This window comes from Sciurus vulgaris, assembly GCF_902686455.1.
Source record: "Sciurus vulgaris genome assembly, chromosome: 8".
NCBI classification, from domain to species: Eukaryota; Metazoa; Chordata; class Mammalia; order Rodentia; family Sciuridae; genus Sciurus; species Sciurus vulgaris.
Window position 1 is genome coordinate 44,909,804 of NC_136468.1, and position 24,698 is coordinate 44,934,501.

A 24,698-nucleotide genomic window follows, 5' to 3' on the forward strand; every position below is an offset into this window, starting at 1 on the left:
CACATCTATGACTTTATTGTTTTACAATAATTCTATGAAGTAGTTAGACCATGTATACTACCTCCATTTTACAGATGGGGAAACAGAGGTCCACAAAGTTGGCTGGAATCACAGCACTAAGGAGATGGAGAAGTGGAGACTAAGTCTCTGATTTCTAGCCCAGTGTTTTTCCTTCGCTATAAAAATTGCCTCTGCAGCAAGAGTCAAGGATACGTTCACTCTGTAATAGAGGCATGGATCTTTTCCACCTTGGCCTTTGATAGCCCTATGAGCTAATAGTGTATGTAAAAGAGGACACTTACTGGCAGTGAGATTGATGACCTACATTCAGGGCAACCTGATGATGCACCCTGATAAGAGAAGGGCCCTACTAAAGGTCCTAATTTACTTTAAACATCCAGAGTTCCTGATAGGAAGGCAGGGTGTGGTAATTATATATCTTGCTTTTGGCTTATCTTTTCTGTACCCTCACCCTCACAGATGTCTTTCAAACATTACTAATTACAGCTATCAGAGCCAAATTCTACAAACTCATAATCCACACAGATGACATACTAAAATCTATTCAAACTTGTAAGTCTGAAGAAATTTGCAGTGCTACTGGACTTAGATTAAAAGAAACCTGCTTTCAAAAGAGGTAGCCTTTATTTCTATGCCACTGCTATCCTAAACTATATAAGCATGGAATGGTTTCCCATTGATATGAAGGGGGTATAAACCCATTTGCTTCTAAATTTAATCAGTAACTTAAAAATCAAAAAAATGTATGTGTGTAGAAAAGACCATAGGATTAAACTCAAATAGTTCGACATTGAAAAACTGAACCAAATTCATGAAACCAACTTGAAACAGTAAAGGAACTGTTTGTAAGCAAGTTAAAGAAATCAGCATCAAGAAGTAGTACAGCAGAGAAAAACAACCATCTCTGTCACAGAGGCTTATATGTAGAACTTGAGTTAACAACACCACTTCTTTTCATGAATTCAGCAAGTACTTCCCACAGTGGCCTGAACATAACAACATATAAGGCACAGTGGAGTTTCCCACCATCTGTGTCACCAGCCTGAGCAATTGTAATATATCCTCTCTAATTTAGGGTCCTATGACTTAGGAGATAAAAATGCTTACAGAATTATGAAAATTAGCTAGGCACGGTGGTGCATGTCGGTAATCCCATCAGCTCAGGAGGCTGAGGCAGGAGGATTGTAAGTTCAAAGCCAACCTCAGCAATTTAGCAAGGCCCCAAGTAGCTAAGCAAGACCCTGTCTCTAAATACAAAATATAAAAAAAGGGCTGGGGATGTGGCTCAGTGGTTAAGTGGCCCTGGGAACAATCCCCAAGTACAAAAAAAAAAAAAAAAAGAATTATGAAAATAGACTTTAGAAAAAATCAACTGGATTAGCTTTACTTTGGAGAAGGAGTTCAAAATGGGCCTTCATGTTTATTTCATGCTATAGATATTGGTGTCTGGAGATATTTTATCATAAAAACAATACATAGAAGTGTTGGGGATTAAATAGGAAAGGATGAGTATAAGGAAGTAGCATGTTTTAACACCTACATTGTACTGCACACTAGTGGAATCCTCATAGAAACCCTGCAAAACAGATAGAAACTGAGAATGAGAGAGAGCAATAAATTGAAGGCCAAAGTCAAAGGTTGAAGTCCTTTAGCTGGTATTTGGTAATAAGGTCTGTTCACCTCCAAAGCCTGTACTGCCATACCAAGTCACCATACTACTACATTGAATGAGGTTGTGGAATCTTCTCTCATTAAATTCAAGAATAGCTTCTAGAGACTTATATCTAGGATAGTAACATGGTCCAGTCTAGAAATAGAAAAATGGGTTAAATTCCATTGCCTTTAGCCTTGTAATTTTAGATTAAAATTCAGATCAATACGGATTTAGTCCAAGGCTTTTACTGGACACACACTTTTTTTTAATCATTAAAGATCTAAGGACTATAGCATAAACAAGATTTTATGGGTTTATACTTCAAGTTTTCTCCACCTATTTATATATCCAACAACAAAAAATTAGTCCAATAAATTAGAATGAAACTAAATAATGAAATTCTATGCTACTGCTAGAATTATGTGGTAGAAATTTAAATGAAATGACAATGTTTATCATATATTATCAAATGAATAAGAAAAGAAAAAAAATTATAAACGGTTTTTAACTTAACATAAACATTTTTATATAAATGTATAAAAAACAACTGAGGAAATATATACAAAAATATTAACAGTGATTGCCTGTGGGTACTTAGATAATTGGTGATTTTCATTTTCATCTGTAGGCTTCATTTTTAAAAAATGAACATGTCCTACATATTATTAGAAAGAATGTTTTACATACCACACACACACACACACACACACACACAGAAACACATCGATTTTCTGCAATTAGAACATTTAGAAATAGAATAACAATGTATTACAAATGCAGTTAGGTATAGGAAAATTTATTAAATGGCACAGAGCCCATTGTTGGTAGGGAACTGTCACTCTGCCCCACTGAAAATAAAGTTGGCTTTTCCTGTAATTTCTTATTATCCTAAAGTCATCATCTATAGCTATCAGAGTTCTTTTAGCCTCTGCCTAAAACCCTCTAGTCAGAGCACACAGAAAACACACAGCTAAGCACACATACCATGTATGAAAAATGGAGGTGATAATCATTCCTAGCTAATGGGTTCTTAAAAGTTTTAAGTAAAAGAAGGCTTCTAAATCTCCTAGCATACATAGCTCCAAAAACATAGCAGCCACTCAATTAACATTAGCCATTTTAGTAGTTATGCTCTTACCTATAAGCTAAACAGACAAAATCTACAAAGGTGGTTGTTAATGTAAGAACTTCCTATCAGTCACCTGGCACACATACTTCATTTTAAAATAGCCTTGCAATTAATGTAGGTGATGTGCAAAGAAATCTTTGACACATTGTAATTATATAGCTCATTTCATTCCTATACACATCAAGGATTTAATGAGTAATGAAAACAGGAAATGAAGTCATGATATAATTCAATTTTTCTTTAATCATTATGTTTATAAAACCAAAAATGATTGAAATATAAAGAAAATACTAGGACTTTATAATTACACTGTTATTTGAATTTTTATTTTTGTGATTAGAAACAGCTTTGAATTTAGATATGCCCTTTACTATTACAAAAACAAAAATCACAATCTAAAATTCTACTATGAAAATACCATCAACCACTCAGTGACACACACACTTGTTTAAATGCATTTTACTCACTTGCATCTAGTAAAATTGGAATGTTTAAAAGTTCCTAATTTATAAAGGGGTCCTATTTCTTGATGAGGATACATTAACCCGATGATTCTAAAAAACTCTTGGGTTTAGCATCACATTCCACAATCAAGAATAAAAACCTCAGTTACCTAGTTAAAGATGCTACAATTATAGCTGATAAGAAAGTGGTTCAGAAATATGAGTGGGATTTTAAATATTTAAACTTAGACTTGTCTCCCACTCGGATTGAAAACAGAGTATTTATTTAGGGGAGTGAAAAATTCAGATAACTTGATGACAAATGCTTTTATTGACGAATAAGGAAGTCTCCTGCTAAATACAGCCACTTCGAAAATTCATTTAGGGCCTATACCTCATATAGCAACCCTGCTCTTTTAAATCTTATCCTCTGTCCATCTTAGAAGTCTCTATTTGTGTCCCTTCCAGCACCATTGCCAATCAATACCTTCTGGGGTCCACCTTCTTTATGGCTGGATCTTGAGGGTTCTGCTTTTACAGGAAAAAGTCTGTACTGGATGGTGAATGCCAAGTTTTGCCCAGCTGAATATACTTTGTTTTCTAGTTAACAGGTTTAATTTGGACCCCAGGAGATAAGATAAGGGCAGGGGAGTTGTGGGGGGCGGGGGTTGGGGAGGGAGGAAACTGGAGGTTGCTCTATATGTTGATGCAATTCAGTATATAGATAGGTAAACTGATTCCAACAAAGATGGCAGTTTCCTGTATTTCCTTGCATATGCTCAATGTGATTTTTAAAACTTAATCAAAATTACATATTTTAAACATTCACATTTATGTTCCTTTCTGTTTATATCATGTACTTTAATCAATTTTAAAGCAAGAAAACAAGAGGTGAATTCAAAGGGGAAAGGATGAGCCGATGAGAAATTGTTCCTTTACTCGATTCCACTTAGAGATAATATGTATTTACTGCAGAGTGGTTCTGTATTTGTGTTCCAGGTCGCAGATTACTCTTGTGGATAAATAGGGGGTGTCTCTCTCTTTGCCAGGGGAAGCTATGTGACTCTAGATTTGAAAACCAGGAAGCATCTGCCAATATGAGGCAGAATAGTTAAAAACAGAATGAATTTCCATTTTAGAAGATTTGTCAGAAAACAGATTTCTCAGGTAATGGAAAGAGTGCATTTGGATCTATAAGATCAAAGTGGGCTTCAGTAGGATTGGACTTTGTGTTGGATAGACTTTCCTAGACAGGGAAAGGCTCTGAACAATGAGGTCATAATCAGGTGACTGACCCGAGTTTCACTTCATCTGTAAAATCTGGTGATTAAACTGGCCCAGCCAAAGATGTAATTCTCATAAATTGGAATGAATCTTTCATTTCCCAAGCCTGATGAATTTTTAAAAACTAAATTAAGTGACTAACTGGAAGCTTGAAGATGAATGGAAAGTACCCAGTCATGCTTTTTGAGGTAAGAGGGTAGTTTGAGAAATCTGTTTTCTCCAAGGACAAATTACAAAGAGGTAAAGGCATTCAAGATCACATGGATGGCTTCTGTCATCCATGCACTCTGAGGCTGCATGTAAGGTCTGGAAAAGGAACATTTTTTACAGAAACATAAATACTAAAATGTGAGCATTTTGATTTTTTTCCATCTAAAAATAAATACATGAATTAAATGTCAAAGATGTTCACTTTAATTTGAACTTCTCTCTATATAAGCCAATAGATAGTAACTACTAAAAACTTATTCATGGTACATGACTGAATATTCTTGATGCAATGTGTAGGTGTAAAATAAATGCCATAGTTCACTTATTACAAGACACTTGTTTACACTTTAACATCTCTGAAATGTGAATAAAATTTTAAGTGAATGATACATGCTAAATTTAATTAACAATATCTTTTTCTTAGCACCACTTAAAATTATTGGTGCAACCAATAATGGTGTCTTAGATTTAATTATTTCATAAAATAATACAGTCTAAAAAACTCCATCTAGAGTCCTGAAGACCTCTTAGATATTTTAGTATTTGTAAGTAAAAAGTAATCTGGAAAATGCTAAAGAATACTGCCAAGAAGGCCTGGTCTTTGGAGCAAAGATGACAAACATTCTCAGGACAAGATTGGCTGGAAAGACGATGAGCAGAATGACAACACTGGTGATCTTAACTAGGCCTCTCCTGCTTCATTCCCTAGCTCCTAAATCTGGTCTACTCAGTTTCAGTCCCTTGGCATTGTGCTGGACATCACTGATACATTGTCACTGTGGAAAAAATTCATTTCCCCTAATAATGTTCAGAATAGTATACTTTTTGAGTATTTATCCAAGATTTGACTGTAGAAATTGAAATTATATACTTCGGTTTGTTTGTTTTTGGTACTGGGGATTGAACCCAAGGATGCTTAACAACTGAACTACAATCCCAGTCCTTTTTACTTTTTATCTTAATACAGGGTCTTACTAAGTTGCTTAGGGCCTTCTAAATTGCTGAGGCTGGCCTTGAACTTGTGATCCTCCTGTAACAGCCTCCCAAGTATCTGGGATTACAGGTGTGCACCACTGTGCCTGGCTTATATACTTTTAAAAGATCTAGAACCTCATAACTTTAGCACAATCAACATGTCTTGCATTTGCAGTAATTACAAAAATAATGTTTTTCTTTTTGACAATTATACAACAAATACTATAAAGTTTAGTTGACATCTCTAAGAATACATTTTAAAAAATTTTTAGATGTTAATGGAACTTTATTTTATTCATTTATTTATATGTGGTGCTGAGAATCAAAACCCATGCCTCACACATGCTAGGCAAGTGCTCTGCCACTGAGCCACAACCACAGCCCCTAAGGATACATTTTTAAGAATTAGTTTGCTTAACAATTTCTTCTTGCAAAGTTGCAGGCACCACCCAGTGCAGTCACACAGTCAGATTTAGATTTAGCCATACGTGAGACAGCAGGGGACCACAAACTGGTACAGAATGAATAATTCTGCCCTCCATATTGACAGAGATGGTGACTTCTGCACGTTTCTGTGTGCATAGCCTATGCATACATACATGCAATTTGCCTTCTCCAGCCAGGCCACAGAAGGGAGCAATTCCCTTAAAAGCATAATTTTCTTGATCTGGATTTTGTTCAAAATGCTGGAGCTGAAGATGAAGAGTCTTTTATTTGGTTGTTACTTCAATCCTTTAAAGCATAAGCCCCCTTTAGTGCAGGCCTTTCTCATTCTGTAACCATATTTATGCCAAATTAAAAAATATCAATAAGCTCTTTGTGAAAATACGGAATATGGTGAATAAAATATCCTCTGTTTGGCTTAGCTGTTAACACAATTTAAGGATACTACGCCTTCATTGCCACATATTGAGTACAAAATTGTATTTCTGCTTTTTATATTATTCATACACAAAAGTAAAAAATATTCAGTTCTTTGTTTCATCAAATTGAGTTATTGACATTTATTGAAATATACCTCTTTCCTTTTCTATCTTGGGTATATTCCACCTCATCAGCTTTGCATGGAAAACAGATACCCTTAGGGTCTGAACTAGTATTTGAAGAGATAAGCTCACTTTTAGCCCATGTCTAATAATATTACATCATTGTTTAGAAAGAGATAGCAGGCTGTGTCTTTTAAATTTTAATATCCTCTTTCTGTCATCGAATAACAACTAAATTATCCTATTGATAAACATTAGGGCTCATATCATAGTGGATGATGTCTCGTTACTCTATTTTTGCCAACTAAGAGCACAAAAAGCCAAGCCCTGGCCAGCATTTCAGTGACTTTAGGAACTTGCATGCAGTTACTACCTCTTCACATATTACTCAGAAATCTTTTTTCCCCAGTGATTTCAGAAGGAGACCAAGAAGCACTCAAAAGGAGAATTTTTTAGGTATTTGTGAAATTGAATAATAAAGGCTAAGTCTTCCTGGTAAGTAAAGGTAATTCCCTCCTTCCAGGGTAGTTGTAAGTATTAAATGGGGATGATATAGTTAGGTGAACACAGTTAGTAATGCCTTGCATAATGCTCATGCTGGTATTATTATTATTGCCTAAATATGAACATTGTGCACATTAGACCAGACCTTGTTAAATTCAGTGCTTTAGATGGTGTCTTAGCAAGAGGGTAGCCATTAACTGGAGAGGTGAACTGAGGGAACAGGCTGAACATTGTTGACCCTTGCCTTACAAAACCACTGGCCAAGTCTCCTGATTTACAGTACCTTTCCAGCTTATGCAAGGGAAAGGAAACATTCTGCCTCACAGAAGAGGAACTTCCCCTCCAGCAAAGGTGTTTGTGGTTGCTGATGTCCTCCAGTTTGGCATCAGTGAACATGGGAATGTTAGTGGAAAGTAGGAGGTTTGCATTCCCTCGAGGAAATTCAAGGAAGTTTCTCCAACTGGGAATTTAGATGGGCAGTGAAATGTGATTTAAAGAACTACTGGTAGTTAACAAAATATACCACAACAAAGGCTGGCGGGATGAAATACAGATCAACCACTCCTGGCCCCATATGCACTCCTAACTGCTGTTAGCACAGTAATCCACACCCGAGTATGAGAGTCAAAGATAACTGACTAGATGATGCCATTGTCCTGGATAGGAAGATGCCTGGTGGTAGAAGAGTTCTGCTCTGCTTTTTAAGCAAACATTCTACTACCACCATCTTTTTATTTTGTAGCAGCAAAGACAAACAAAGGGGATTTTCCTGAGTAGTGTTAGTGACAAAAAATGAGGCAAATTATCAAGAAATGGATGGGCATTCATTGAAGAGCAACAAATATGATTTATAAGTCTGAAGGGACTGCCTTCAGAGGGAAGATGAAAGAGACAAGTCTCCTGGCATGACCACCCGGCTCTAACTAACGGGGACTGGCTCATTGGCCACAAGTACTTGAAGGGTGTAAATAGCAGGAACTGAGAGAAATTATTTAGTGTGGTCCAAAGGGACGGCAGGAAGGGTGATGGAAATGAAAGTCAAAACAAAGATGATTTAGATGGCTGAGCGGGTCACACGCCCTAATGGAGAGATCTGTTATAGACTGTGCAGTGCTATCCCTTTGGGAGGGATGGAAACCCCTTTGCTTGTACCATTTACAACTGGAAAAGGGACTGAAAGGTAGAGTGGCATATTGGAGAGGAAAAAACCACCACATGCCCTCAGGGAATCAGTAGGATGACTTAATAGGTCTTTTCCATCTCAAATTACTGTGATGTGGCTTTGTGTGCATGGGGACCTGAGTTGCTAGAATAAGTTTTCCATCGTTTGGGCCTCTTTACTGTTACAATAAGGACTTGGTGAAGAAATGAGAATAGTAATGGAAAAAGCAGAGTCTGTACTATAAATAGAAGCCTATGGTGTACAAATGCTTAGTTTGAAGGCAGAACTGACTAGGGTAAATTGCCCAGTGTGATGTCAGTGTAAAAAAATATGCACTGATTGCTGGGCACACCTGTAATCCCAGTGCCTCTGGAGATTGAGGCAAGAGGATTGTGAGTTCAAAGACAGCCTCAACAAAAGTGAGGTGCTAAGCAACTCCGTGAGACCCTGCCTCTAAATAAAATACAAAATGGGGCTGTGGATGTGGCTCAGTGGTCCAGTGCCCCTGAGTTCAATTCCCTGTACCCCCCAAAAAAACAGTGATTCATACCCAAAATAACATATGTATTTTAATTGAGACCCAAGACAAACAGAAAGGAGTTCTGTCACCTTTGAATGGTGTTGCCTAAATAAAGTTTAAGTAGTTCTCTAGTCTAGGAAAATTGACATTCTAATAAAGTCTATTAGATTATTTGTCCTTTAAAAATTGTCAAGAAACAATTACTGTGTAGAAACTTTAGGACCCACGTGTTGAACATGTTTACCTATAGTTCTGCCCACAGCTGCAGCTGTAATTAGCAATCGACACGTTCTGAAACCCATGATGGTCCAAAAGGGCACATATAGGCACAGGGTTGTGCCAATCTGGGGTGCCAATTACAGTTTAAAGAAATAGGCACAGCTTGGTGAAACTGGGGCAGGCAAAGAAGGGCTAGTATTACTGTGATTGCTAGAAGGAGCACAGCTGTGACCATCACAAGCCCTCTGAGCCACAGGATGATGCAGGAGCAGGAAACAAAAATGGTTAAGAAGGTAACAGGAGAGGCAGCCAGAAAGAAAAGAAAAAAAAAAAAAAAACTAGAGTGGGGAAACCCACAGATGTAAGCTCCTTACAGGTGGAGAATCTCTCGGTTCCTGATAAAAATATTGTTGTGGTGGGCAGTAAGTTAAACTCAGTGTTCTGGAAGACTGAAATTTGCTACAAACAAATTCAGGGTTTGACCTCACTGGACAGATATAGGTCAACCCTCAGCCTGCTGCTCTCAGCAGCTGTAGCCAATGGAAGACCGAGTTGCCCAGCACGTTAAGCTGCTGCTAATAGATGGAAATCAACCAAAGCCCACTTCCTGCCTGTCTACTGTCCTCACTTGTCTACGCAGGGCCAATTTAGGCACAGGCTGAGCTGCTGGCTTACTGAAACTGCTGGAACACTGATAAGTGAAATCTGCTGCTGGCATATATGCCCCCCTCTTGCAGAGGTGAAAGATCTGTTTCTAAGCCTTTAAATGGAGACAGAAAATACAATACTTCTTCTGTTGAAGTGCTATCCTAAATTCATAGAGCCAGAGAAACTTTACTGATCCTTCTCTTCAACAAAACAGTAGAGTTTTAGGCAAAAGAAAGTCTACACAGATGCCTGTTCTCAGAAAGGACACAGCAGAGGTTAAGTGATTGATCCAAGGTTACCAAGAGAGTCAGTGGTTAAAACAGAAAGAAAACTGGGGGTGATCTGACAATCAGTGGGGAAATTATGAAATTAAATCTGAAGAAAGAACCTCATCAGTGAATCACTTTGGGTTCAGCGTCCATTCTAGTTCAGCAACTCATGTTCCTTTATCCTAGATGTTCAGACTACTCCTAAGGATGAGTTCAAATATTTTCTAATATTCATGAGTTTTTAAAAATGCTCAATTCAGTTTTCTCCATGAATGAAACATTAAACCAAGCTAAGTCTGGTCATGTGACCTCAACTTCATACTCTCTAGAACCAGGAGGAAGGAAGGGCCTATTGAGTTGAATTAGAGGTTGAATTAGAAGAACACGTAACACAGCTGGGGAAGAGCTCAGTGGTAGAGTGTTTAGCAAATTCACACACATCCACATCTACACACACACACACACACACACACACATCCTGCAACAAAACGCTAATCTCTTGTACCTACATAGCTTTCTGTGGGGTTTTATGCTTTCTTTTTCTCCTGAATTCCAGAATCAGGCTAGAGAATTCCATAGTTTACAATCTTTGATTCAGATACACACACACACACACACACACACACACACACACACACACACACACACTTTTTGGTTACCTTAAGATCACAAGGGAATTCCCCAAACTACTTTTCCCACTATTAAAATTTTTTAGAGGAAATTCTTGACTGGAAGTTCTGAAATAATGGGTTACTTTTATCTCTTTTTCTTTTTAAATAAGAGTAATTAGACTTGTTAAAGAAAAATTGAAAAGCAGTAAAAATAAAAATCACTTATAAACTTATCATCCAAAAACAACCACATAAACACTTTTGTTTCCTTTTTGTTTCTATGCACACACACACATTTTCCAAGATTCATTACAAATGGTTTTAAACTTTTATAATATATTGCCAATTGCCCTCCAGGCTAAATCATTTTACAACCCATTTTCAGTGAATAGTATAATTATAAAAAGCAAACTTTAAACATAAGTGTTGAAAACGCCTCACTGCTCTTTTTGTTTTCTTGATTTTTCCTCACTCCTAATGTTGACCATTTCTTCCCTATGGTTATGGTCAATTATAGTGGGCATTGTAGTCACCTCCTTTCTGGATTCAGCTCTAGGAATGGGTCCTGATTAAATAAACGAAGCATGACAATCCCATCACTCTTGCTAGTGAATGACTGGTAATCAGAATATGACATTCCTCTGACTAGCAATTTGAATTGTTGAATCAATTGGCTGAGAAGAAGTACTTGTATTTCATTGCTAGGAAAGAGACTCCTCTTCTGATGGATGAGAACAAGAAAGCTTATTGCCCCTAGTTGCTGCTGGGTGTCATCTTGTCATGCTGAGAGGGGTCAGCCTATGATTCTGGTTACATAAGATAATGTATTTCCTTAGTGTTCAGATCAGTTTGATTTGGGTTCCAATTTTTATAATGAAAAGATGTCAGAATTCCTTTTGTTGGAGTAGGGGACTTTTTTGTTTTTGACATTTCCTATTGGGTATTATCAATATTTTTATTGTTGATGTGGCAAGAACGCTACTGAACATATACTTGTCTTTACATTATGATTATGTCTTCAAGTTTATCACTTATCATTTGCTCTTTATTCTTATTTAATATAGAGAAAATAATTTTAATTTAATTGAATCTATCAGTGTTATTGTTTGTGATATATTCCTATGGTAGGTATGTGTGTGTGTGTGCAGCTTCTACAAGTTGCCAGGCACCAGGGCTATGTAAATAGGCCAAAAAACACATAGTCTCTGTCCTTATGACTTTGTGTCCTAGTAGGGGATTGAATGTAGGTCAGATACTAACTGCAAAGCCACACAAATGAATGTGAACTGCTGGTGGGTAGATTGTACAAAGGGAGGTACTCAATATATAAGAACTTTAATAGGATAGACTTAATTAGGGAAGTGAGGGGAAGCTTTCCTGAGGAAGTGGTGATTGAACTATGAATGATAAATAGAAGTTATGCAGCTGATTAAGAACATGATAAGCAGTGGAAACCATAGGTACAAAGATCCTCTCAAGAGCAAGCACAGGAAATGTGAAGGACTGAAAGAATGTAAATGCAGCCCAGATCCCTCTTCCTTCAAACCTTCCTCCTTTGCCTCCTTCTCAAGCTCTTTTTCCAGTCACCACTTCCCCATCATCATCCCAGCACTGCCTCTCCACCAACCAGCAATCCTTTCCACCTCCTTGCTCCTTCAGGCCCAAGGCAATAATTGTTCCCTGAGATACTATGCCAACATCTTTTGTTGCTTTCCCTAAACACTTTATAAATGATCTCTTAACTAAAATCTACTTAATTACCCATTTTGAGTGTGTCACCTATTTCCTGCATGGGGCCTGACTAATAAGTTAGAAATGGCTGGGTTAGAGTTAAATGTGAGTCACCTGAATGCAGGTGGTAATTGGGGCCATGGGTATGAATGAGAATGCCTTAGGAGACAGTGTAGAGCAGAAGGAGCCCTGAGGAACTCAAACATGTAATGGCCTCCAGGGGAGGGCTAATCCTGCAAAGGCCCTGGAGGAGCAGAAGCCAAAGTGTTAGGGAAAACATCAGGGAAGTGTGTCCTGAAAGCTAAAAGAAGCAAAGGAAAGAAGAGGGTCAGTAGTGCAGACTGTTTGTTGGCCCTGCACTCATTAGATTCAGCGATTTATACTATTCTAAATCTATTACATATTTTCTATGTTCCCTTCTAATTTATATCTTTTTTACATTTTTTAAACTTACCTGGAATTTATATTAGAATATATATTTTAAGGTGAAAATTTAACTACCTCTTTTAAGCCATTACTCCAAAAACACTTATTATATGACTCACCAATTTATTAGAAGCACTTCATCAGACACTGTTTGAAAAGTACAAAGAGAAGTTTAAGTGCTTTCTATTAAATGCTTAATAAGAGTTCCATATTTGCATGATTGGGGTAAATCATTATCACTTTAGCATACATTTTGATATCTATTAGAGCAAACCTAACCTCTAATTTCTTAATTTTCAGAATTCTATCAATAGCCCCAATTATTTTTCCAGATGAACTTTAGAACCTTTTTATCAATTTTAAAAATTCTATTGGGATTTTCTTTGGGATTATTTAATCCTGTAAGTAAAATTTAGAATTTAATTTTATTACATTTGGGTTTTTTCTAGCCGAAAACATATTAAATTGGCTTCCCCTTATACATACAATCCACTTATCTTCAAGTCTTATTTTTTAGCTTATTATTTTCTTCAAATAAGCACATTTTGTGAAGGCCGTTTCCAAGTATTTTAGTTATATTCATTCTGATTTTTCTGAGATATTCTTTGCTATTCTTTCTCTGACTTGTTTTATGGCATAAGAGTAATACATGTCTGATAGATAATGTAAGAGAAATCAAGAAGAAAAAATGCATCCTAACAACATCCCAACACTTAATTTTTTGGTGTGCTTACTAAATACTTTTTATATTCTTATATATGTGTATCTCTGTATGTTCCTACGTATAAATGAAACCCATACTGTTCTGTAACTTTCTTTCTTCGCCTACCATAGGAGAAATCTACATTAACTTGAAACCCATCATCCTTCATTGCTGTGTGCTATTCTATTGCAGAGTAGTACCTTCCTTTATTTGATGAAAATCTCATGGAAACTTTGCTGTTTCCAACTTCCTAGCATGAAAAAAAATGCTATGATAAACTTTACCTCCACAGCTCCATAGAGCTTTTTAAATTTTATTTTTATTAATTACTAAATATAGAGATTTCAGGTGAGTTCAGTGGTAGAGTATGTGCTAAGAGTATGTGAGACCCTGGGTTTAATGCTCAGCACTGATGATTGTGATAACAATATATTGAATACAAACAAAAGAATATAAAGTAAATGTTAATAACATATAACATATAATGTTAATAACAATAACATAATGGTCACTATATATCCACAATCCTGTGAGAAACAGAACATTTAAGCCCGTATGTGTCCCTCTCCAGTCCCATCCTTCTTTCCTCATGGCTCCCTTTGTTTCTATTTTGCCACATGAACATACATACCTGAACATGTATACTCTGCAATTATGCATGTTTTTTAACTTTATATAATTGGAATTTTGTTGTACAGATCTTTCTGTGACTTGCTTTTTCCACTCAATATGTTCCTGAGATCTATCCATGTTGTTACAAGTAACTCTAATTTATCCACTTTTACTGTTTAGTAGTATTCAATCATGTGAATTGGCCATTAATTTTTAGTTCATCCTTACTGCTGGTAAATAGTTTTGCTATTTCAAATAGTACTGCTATGAACATCCTTGTACTTGTTTCATAGTACATCTGTAAAAGTTGCTCTAGGCCAAATATTAAAGAGTGGAATATTGGGGCCAAAGTGTACATGTATTTCAATCTGATGGATTAGGCCAAATTATCTCCCAAAATGGTTGATGATTTACACTCCAACCAACTAGGTATAAGAATTCAGTGGCTCCTGATCTCCCCGCCTCCCACCGCCTCTCTCTCTCTCTCTCTCTCTCTCTCTCTCTCTCTCTCTCTCTCTCTCTCTCTCTCTCTCTCTCTCTCTCTGACACTGGGGATTGAACACAGAGGCACTTTACCACTGAGGTACATTCCCAGATATTTTTATTTATTTATTTATTTTTTTATTTTGAGACAGAGTCTTGCTAGGTTGCTGAGGATTCCACTAAATTGCCCAGCCTGGCCTTAACCTGTGATCCTCCTGCCTCAGCCTCCTGAGTTTCTGGGATTATAGACAAATGCCTCTAACAGTTATTTCACATTTAGAAATATTTATCAAATTGATAGGACTGAAATAATATTCCATTGTAGTTTTAATATGCATTTCCCTGATTACAAACGAAGTTGAGCATATTTTCACATATTTTTATTTGCTGTTTATGTGTGTGTGTGTTTTCCAGTGAAGTCCCCATTCAAGTCTTTTTTCCATTTAAAGTAAATTAAATTGTCTTTTTGTGATGAGCTTATAGTTTTTATGTAGTTTGGAAATTCTTTGTCACATAGGTATAGCAAATACCCTCTGCCAGTTTATGGCTCTTTTTACTCTCATGGTATCTCTTGATGAACAGAAAGTTGTAGTATTAATGTAGTTGACTTTAATAATTTTTTCCTTTACTGTTTGTTTTTCCTGTCTAGTTTCAGAAATCCTCCCTTTCCTTTAATTGAAAAGGGCATTTCCCAAAGAGTAGAATGGTGGTTACCAGGGATTGAGGGAAAGGTAAATGGGGAGATATTGAGCAAAGGGGACAAAGTTTCAGGAGAAATTATTCTGGAGTTCTGTTGTATTATATGTGGATTACAGTTAATAACCATGTCCTGTATGTTCTTGAAATTTGTTTGGAGAGTAGACCTTAAACGTTCTCACCAGAATAAAAAAAAAAAATATATATATATATATATATATATATATATATATATGTGTAAGGTGATGGATATATTAATCAGCTTGATTTAATCATTTCATAATATATATATATCAAAAGGTATGCCACATATAATTTTATTTTATTAAACTCTAATAAAGGGAAAAAGGAAAAACAAAAACAAAAATCAGCATCATTTATTTAAAACCCATACTTTCCCAGTTGGTTTTCAATGATAGCTTTGTTACACTTCAATCTGTCAAGTCCCATGACACCACTCCTTCTGCATAAAACAACCAAAAAACCCCCACCATGTTGGGATTTTGAATGTGATCAAATTTATGCCTCAATTTGAAAAAAAAAAAAAAGGCAAAAACCTTCTATCAGAATGTCTTTTCCCTTACATAGGTCACCTTTAATTTTTATCAATAATTTTCTGACTTTCTTTGGACAAGTATCAATTTTGTGAAATTAATTCTTATATATTTACTATTTTACATAGTACTATAAATAATGTCTGGTTTTAATTATACATTCTAACAATTTCTATTGGTATACACTATGGAAATGCATTTTTAAAATATTGACCTTGTAAGTAGCAATTTTGTTGAAAAGTCTTAATTCTAATTTACATATAGGTTCCCTTGGGTTGTCTATGGGAAACATCTCATCATCCATAAATGACTCCCTAGCTTCCACCGATCTCATTCTTATATACTGTATATAAGTTTTGCACCATCTGATATTTCCAATACCTGGTTAATGATTTTTGAGTGATATTCAGCAGCTTGTCATTTGTGTGGGGTGTCACTTATGGTGCTTTTGCTTTTTCCCTGAGGATTCATATTTCTATGGGAATTCTTTGAAGCCTTCCTTGAAGAGAGTTCATTTAAAGAGGATTTGCATTTGTTTCTTCCAGATGCCCATGGGTACTACTGAGGGAATGCAACTTTAAGCTAAATTCTCAGCTTGAAGTTTTTCCAGACCACCCAGGTAGTGAAACTCAGGCAGCAAAACACACATAAGGGCTGGCTTGTGCTTAGGAACTTTCAGAAGATTTTTCTTGCCCTTTACCCATTGCCAAGCTTTAAGATTAGCAGACTTGCTTGTTGTCTGCTTTGGGGCAATTTTCTTTGGAGTACATCCTTCCAGCTTTTTATGTAGGATGTCATCTTTTAGACTACTTTCTTTGGACTGGTCCTGGATTTTGTGAACTATTAGCCCTCTCTCTCAAGGCTGTTAAAACTGGAACTCAAGATCCCCTGGATCTGTCAAAGTTCTCAGTGAAAAGCCAGAATCAGTGCATTGGTCATATCACTAGGCCTCGCTTTTAATTCATTTTGGCCTTACTTTATTGCCAGTTCATTGATGCATTTAAAATCATATTTCTACATTTTATTCATCATTTTAAATTATTTTCAATGGGATGGGTAGTAAGGGTATCAAGTTTGCCAATGGTCTTCCATCTACCCCACTTAGGCTACACACTACCATATCACACCCTAGAACTTTTCATTTTCAATATCTGTTTCACCTCCTAAGTTTCAGTTTCAATTATCTACTGTATTGAGTCTGATTTATCAATCCCACTTTAACAATTCTTCACTCTATTAAGACTACCAATCTAATCACCTCCAAATGTTTACTGTCCACAATCTCAAATTCATCCTTATCCAGATTACAATCTATGCAGGGTCACTGTGTGCTGAAACACAATGCAAATAGTGCATTGAGCCATTGGGCAATGCTTCAGGTCTGATTTTTGTGCTCTATCATCATAATCACTTCCTTATCCACACCCTCTATGTTCTTGTGCCTTTCTCCCATCTAATACCTAATTTGGCAACAATTACTGGATTAAGCCCAACTCTATCTGTCCACTCTGTACCTAAATATGGAGGGAAAGCAGCAACTATACTGGCTGGTTTCTTTTAAATTTATGGAGCTTCAGTATGCTTAGCAGTCCTACTGTGTTTCTCCAGTCAGATCATCTATTACCCTTCAAAATAACGAATCCATACCTTCTCTCTAAACCCCAGGCTTCCCTGACCTTCTCCTTTCCCAGTTGATTGATTCGCTTATTTCATTGAGACAATAGAATCCAACATTAGAGAGCTTCCTCATCCACCTACCACCAAATCCATGCAATGCCCTGATTTGTAATCTGTTCTCAGTGGTCCCTCTGTGACTTGGGATGAACTATTTGTGTGTGCGTAGATTCCATTCTCTTTCCCCTCCCACCCATCACTATAAGTGATTGTCATTTTGCTTGCCTTCTGCTCTGAGAATGGGCACATGCTGTCAGATTTGTTTCTTCTTAAAACAAAACAGGAGACTTCTATTTCTAGCAAGATGGAGTAGACATTCTTTTCCCTATTCCACCAGCCAAGTGAAATGAGAATCTCTGGACATTACATTTATGTGTGTGTGTGTGTGTGTGTGTGTGTGTGTGTGTGTGTGTGTAAAACCCTCAAAAGATGGAAGAGGTGGGGAGAAGAAGGCAGCAGTCATCTAGGGTAGTTCCCTTTGCTCTTTGTTCATTTGCTTCATGTGTCCCAGATGTTGGGCAGAACAAGTTAGCAACCCACAAACTCCAATAGGCAAAGACAAAAAGGCTTCAACAAAAGACGGTTCAGTCTAGTCAAAGAAGAGGAAAGGGTCACCTTAGCAAAATGGAAAACTTTTTTAGACAACAACCACTCTACTTCAGCAAAATAATAGAAAAAAAATGTGGCCTCCACTGCCGTGCATGCCAGCAAAGTCCTAGCAGGGAGACTAGACTTCAGCCCTCCACTGGGCTGTACTGAGGTGCTCCAACACAGCTGCCAAGGTGGTGTGAGACAATGTTAAGTAGGGAGATGGGATTTTCATCCCCATCAGACAGTAGTTACAAGACCTCCCAGTGCCAGAGACCATGTATGGAGCCTGGACTTCCACCTCCTCCTGGCAGTAACAAGGCTCCTCTTCCCTTCCTGTTGGGGTGCCATGAGTGGAGGCCTAGTGGAGCTTCAGGGCTCTCACCATGACCCGACTGTGTGGAGCCATGTGTGGAGCAGTAATGAGCTACTCCTCTCCCTCCCTGCCTGGATGGTCTCAGTGATGGCCTGCTGGGGAGCCAGAACTCTTGTTCCTGTCCAGCAGTAACAAGGAAGAGCAACTCTACCTGCCTAGGTCACTGCTGTAACCCCAGTAAGCCCTGGGACACTCCTGGCATTACCATGGGGACTAGTTGCATGATCTTTTCAAATCACTCATCCTTTCCATGCCACAATATCCTTCTCAATTAAATGAGAAAGAATATAATAGCATCTACCTGAAGATTGTTGTAAGGGTTAAATGAATTGCCACCTGTAAACCTCCTAGGCCAGTGCCTGACACTTTCTGTGTCAGCCATCACAGCTGGTGCTGTTGTCACAATTCACTCCTTCTTGATTTACATGCCTCTTAAATATAGCTTCAGGCATGTCACTTGACTTTTGATTTGTAGTATTTTCATTATTCTTATTTCTACATATTCTATAATTGCAATCATATTTCCCTCTTTATTCCCAAGAGATATGCCGAAGAGTATTTTTAAATTTCTAAGTGGGTGGGAATTTTTGTTTGAGTGTTTGTTCCTAATTTGTAGTTTTATTATTCTGTGGTCAGAGAATATGTCTGTGTACTTTGTGCTTTAAGAGATTTATTGCTGTTTTCTTTATAGTCTAGTACATGATCTATTTTTTAAAAATTTCTTCAATTAAAATAATTTCTCCCTTTTTCCTCATTGTGAAGGCTTTTATGCTAGGGATATATCCTATAAACATACTTTCCAACACACCAAACTAGACAGTTAAATGAAATAAAAGCTTCAATCACCATGAGTAAAATGCTTTATTTCTGTTCAATTTGCAGTGAGCACAGATTGCAAAGTTCCCCAGAGGGAGAGGAATGGGAGCAGGCACACTCAGCCTTCAGGTATGATTTGTTAGTTGTTCTTCTGCTGCTTTTTTCTTTCTCCAGTTTTCTTCTTGCAAAGAATGCCTTTAATTCTAATTGTAGCAGACTGTAATTTCTAAAAGTGGACACAGCAGTAATTCTGGTCCCACATGCTCTTCCAGGACCTTGTTGCTTCTCATTAGGGGGTAAAGTCTACAATCCTTCCCCTGAACTGGGGTGGGTTTTTAAGGCTGCGTCAACAAAAATGAATAGGGTGGAAGTCATGTTGAATAACTTCCAAGATGGGTCATATATGGTAATATGGTCTCTGTTTGGCTCTCTCTTATGATGCTACCCCTCGGAAGCCATTCGCCATGTGGTGAAGAAGCTCAGTCTACCTGGAGAGGCTACTGTAGGTGTTCTGGCCCACAGCCTCAGTTGATCTCCCAGCCATAGCCACCATCAATCAGCAGGCAGGTGAGTGAGTGAGTGAGCTTTCAGGTGATCCCAGCTCTGAGCCTGGGAGCAAAGACCAGTGTCAACCCATGTCCAAAGTGCCCTTCTGAATCTGTGATGCACAGACTCAGTGAGCTTAACCAATAGTTGTGTTATATCATTGAGTTACAGGATAAACTATTACTTAAACACAGTAACCAGATCACTGAGGATGGAGTGACCTCAACTTATCAGAAAATTCCACATAGAGGGAGGGTGTTATAAGAAAAACATTAGACTAGGACCTAACAGATTTGTATTATAGTCTAGATTAGCTCATAACTGGCCTTGGGCCCTTGAACAAATTATATAGCCTTTCTGGGTCTTAATATCTAAATCTGTCAAAGAAGGTATTTAGATCTTTCAGGCCCTTCAACTTCTACCATTAATGTCTCAATGTAGAATATTTAATACTATAAAGGTTTTCATATTGCAAACATTCTGCCTCTTAAGATATTACATATATATTTTGGTTAATGATATTCTTGATTTGATAGTAACTCTCAGACAGCCATCTTATTTCCTAATTTCTAAAACTATTGGAAATAATTTTCCAGATTATTAATAATAGGGAATAGGATCATTTTTCTGAACTCAATTTTTGCAAAAAATAGCTTAAAAATCCTGCTAGGCACTTGCTGCAAAAGAGAGGGCTCCCCAGTCTCAGTTCACAGTAATATATTAACCACTGCTTTGATTTCTGACTTTTATGTTCCGTGATCTCTGCCTATTTTGGGTATTCTTTGTTAGTTACAAGGTGACATGCTGCCAGAATATGCTTACTGAGATTTTACTGTTTCTGTCTAGATCCAGCAGTTTGAGAATTTTAAGTATGCTTTACAAAGCTGAATCTGTGATGGGAGATGTAAGGCCAGTTTCTCATAGTTATAGTTCTCTGAAAGTTGCATTGTTAGGAGGAATAATCTATTATTCCACAAACTACATTCCAGAAGAGGTTAAAGTCAGTACTTAATGCGTGGTTTCCAAAACACAATACTCCAAGGTCCCTAGAGTAGGATGACTTGGGACAGCTGCCCCAAGTCAATATTCAGGGGACACAGCCATGCTGGCAGCTTGTCAGTGACTCAAGTAGCACCAGCTGGAACCTGTAAGATGTTTGTACCACCCTTGATGAAAAACCCCCTTAACCTGCCTCCCCTTCCTGGATTCACCAGAATCACAGACTCTCCATTCCCTTTGTATAATAATGTTCCCACACACAGAATAAAGTTAGTAGGTGATGCTCTGATATGCTCCCTGAAAAGCAATTGTTATTTCCTAAATCTGCTTGTGGCAGTTGCATTTTGTTATTATAATGACGTGATTTTGTGACATATTATAGAAATAAGTTAAATGGAAGAAAAAGGGTTGCTTCTATAAAAATGAATTGAAACCTCACAAAGTATGAGTGATATAGCTACAAGAAATTTGAGAAAAAATCTAGGATTTTGGACTCAGATCACTGCTTATCTGTAAGTTCTCACTCTCCTTTAAAGAAACCCATACCACCTTAAATGTTAGTTAACTCAGAGATGTGCTTTATTCAAGAGCAATGCCTCGTGTTCAAAGAAAAGGCCTCAGACTTTTGTCAAAAGGTTGGTGAACTGACGAAATATACTTCTTTTTTTTTAGTTTAATTGTGGAAAATATCATATTTTGATTTGTTGCTTTAACTTACTTTTTTAACAGTCCAAATCCTGGTCCTGTTTTTGAGGGATAAGTTGGCTTGCGCTATATATAAATTCAGCTCATCTCTCTTTTCTGTTTCATTACAACAAATAAAGAGCGGTTGGAACTGCGCTTTCCTGCTGCCAAGCTACAAATTGCCTCTTTGTGATTTTGTTTTCATGTCAAGCATACCCTTGACATGAGCCTTAGCCTATTCTCCCCAACCTATCTGCCTCCCTCCCAAATTAATTCTAGAGGAATGAAATTTAGTTCAGCCTCCACAAACCTCAATGGGATGGTTGCATTTAAGCTCATTTACACAGGGAATCCTCTGCTATCTACTCAAGTCTAAAAAAGATTCCCTATCCCCCACTGCCTTATTTTCTTGTAAACAATACTGTAAATATTAACTCATACTGCAGAAATTAGTGGATTTCACTGACAATTCCACAATGCATATGCCATGTTTTATGTTTTAAATGTTTTTATTAGTGCCTTACAGTTATACATAATAATGGGTTTCATTGTGACATATTATAAATGTATATAACATAATTTACCCTCTCTTTCCCACCCCTCTCTCCTTCCCAGAAGATCCCCTACCTCTTACTCCAGGTGACTCCCTAATCCAGCACCTTTCCTTCCTTGCTTCAACTAGTATGTATTAGACAGCTCTCATGTGTCAGACTCAGCTCCAGGTACTGGCTATGTCAGCATGAATAATATATGCTTATTTGTATTGTTAAAACCAGGCACATAGTCTCAGCAAAGAGCAATTGCTCTCTTTTTTGTTGATAAATTAGTAAACTGACCCAAGAGAATTTCCATAGCACTGCTGCCTGGTGAAATAGATTGCATCTGTTTAGTTTATGCATTTCTATATGTATATATTTATTCAGTTTCCCAGGGTTAATAAAATGGGTTAGGGCATGTAATCTTTTAGCTTAATCCAGGGGTTGGCAAACTTTTTCTATAAATGGTTTTGTTTTGAAGGTCATAGGTCTCTCACCATTACTGAACTACTCCATCATAGCACAAAAGCAATCCTGGACAATACATAAATGAATAGGAATGGCTGTATTCCAATATAATTTTATTTGCAAAAAGAGCCAGTTATACCAGTTTGTAGACCCTGGAATCTGTACAAATAACTTACTGGCTCTCCTACTTGCACATCACTACAAAAAGTTGTTTTGTACTTACCATGTGTTTTTGCCCACTTCTCATTTACCTTCAATGCTAGCCTCTTTGCACATCACCTACTAAAATTGCCCTTATCAAGGTCACAACACTCTCCATGTTGCTAAGTCCCCTCCAGACTTCAGTCCTCTCTTAATCTCCCTACATCTTTCTACACAGCCAGCCACTCCCTCCTCCTGGGAACACTCCCCACTGGAAGCTTCTGCAACCTCACATGATTGCTTTTCTTTGAACAGCAGTAGATACTCCCTCTCAGCCATTAAAGCAACTTCTCTTCGAAAACTAAATGTTGGACTCAGGCAGGGTTCTGCCCTAGGTTCTGTCACTTTCTCTCTACAGTCTCTCCCTAGGGGACCTCATGTATTTTGTAGTTCAAAATGACATCTTTATGCTGGAAACTCCCAAACTGATTTTTTCAACCCAGTTTTTTTCCCCAAGTTACTTACTCTATAACCAAATGCCACTTTATAGTTCAAGACTCTCAGCAGTTCGAGACATAAGAGCTGAGTAGATATTATTGAGTATATAAATGAATTTACCTGGTTGCTCATGCAGAAACCAGAACCCAATCACTAACTCTTCCACTTTTCTCCCTTTTGCTTTACCAAAATGTAGTGGGGTGACGGTGACTGCTCTTTGCTTTCCCAGGCAGGTACAGCTTCATCTGTTGCTAAAATATTGAAATGCTTCCGCATTGGTTGTAAAGAACTGCTGGCCTAAGCCCCTGCCTTGCTGGCTCTACCTCTGTGATACCTGCTCTGCCCAGTCTGGCCTAGAAAAGACCAAAGAGTCCTGCTCAAGTGCTGAGGCAAGTGTCCACTCTGATGGGTCAGTGCTCATGTCCAAAGGGTTATTAAGTACTTTCATATTCTCCCTGCCTAATACCACTGTTACCAGGATATTCTAGCACTTGGCAATTATCTCTTACATAGATTACTGGAAAAGCCATCCAACTGGTCTCCCTATCTGCTGTCTTGTTCATCTCCATATTCTGCAGAGCAGCCAGGGCGACATCTGAAATGCAAGTTGACTGCATCTCTCACCTGCTTGAAACCTTTAACCATGGATAAGCCTCTAGATAAATCCCCAACTCCCTGATTTCACCAGACCTTCATGACCTGATCCTTCTCATTCTTCAAATCTCCCTTCCTCAGAGATGCCATCCTCATCCATTTAAAGTAGATTCTTCCTGTTATTTTTCTTTTTTTGTGGTACTGGGGATTGAACCCAGGGCCTTGTGCTTTCGAGGCAAGAACTCTACCAACTGAGCTATATCCCCAGCCCCTTCCTGTTATTTTTCTAGAACCTTGTTTGTTTTCTTCCTTGCATTTGTAACAACTGAACATTATTATGTTGATTATTTTGTATTTGTTCCTCCAATTAAACTCCCTGATGTCCTACTTGCCTACCTTGGACATTGATATCTCCCTACCCCCTTAATATTTAAGTGGACGAATCTGGAGCCCAGAATGCTTTCTAGCTTTATCGCTTGCTATTTTTTTTCTTGGAATCTCTGATACAGTTGTATGAAGTAAGCATTTATTTTATAAATATTCAATAATAAAAAATGTTCCATGTAACCTTGGCCTGGAATACTTTTGACTGTAACTTAATGTCTTTTTATCTGGTCAGCTCCTGCTTATCGTCCAGGTATTCACATTGGTACTAACTCAGGAAGCCTTGCTTACTAGTTCCTTCATGGCAGAACTCCTTATGCTGCCATTTAAATGTGTGTTTCCTTTCCTACTTTTCTTACTAAGCCCTGTGAAGGCAAGGACTGTGTTTGTCATTTTTTTTACAACTGCATCTGAAGCACTTTGCTTTGTCACTCAGTAACAAACATTTAGCAGAATAACTCAGCTTTGACGCAGCTATCCCAAACTTCTGAGAGGGAACCAGGGAATTCATTTCCATTTGGGTGGTAAGACTTTTAAATTTGTAAGTGGTTATA

The 24,698-nt window shown here is 37.5% G+C and overlaps 1 protein-coding gene and 1 long non-coding RNA gene across 4 annotated transcripts in view; one reads left to right on the forward strand and one right to left on the reverse strand.

Annotated features, from left to right (window-relative positions):
* Positions 1-24,698, reverse strand: part of GLCCI1 (glucocorticoid induced 1) — a 147,243-nt gene that overhangs the window by 93,953 nt on the left and 28,592 nt on the right. The window lies entirely within an intron of this gene.
* Positions 1-24,698, forward strand: part of LOC306668445 — a 41,105-nt gene that overhangs the window by 12,025 nt on the left and 4,382 nt on the right. The window contains exons 2-3 of one of the 3 annotated variants that reach the window (XR_013765869.1): positions 19,361-23,555; positions 23,680-24,020. This is a non-coding gene — a long non-coding RNA (uncharacterized lncRNA). Of the gene's footprint in view, positions 1-19,360; positions 24,021-24,698 lie in introns of those variants that run through there. The other 2 variants (XR_013765870.1, XR_013765868.1) reach the window with 2 other exon arrangements.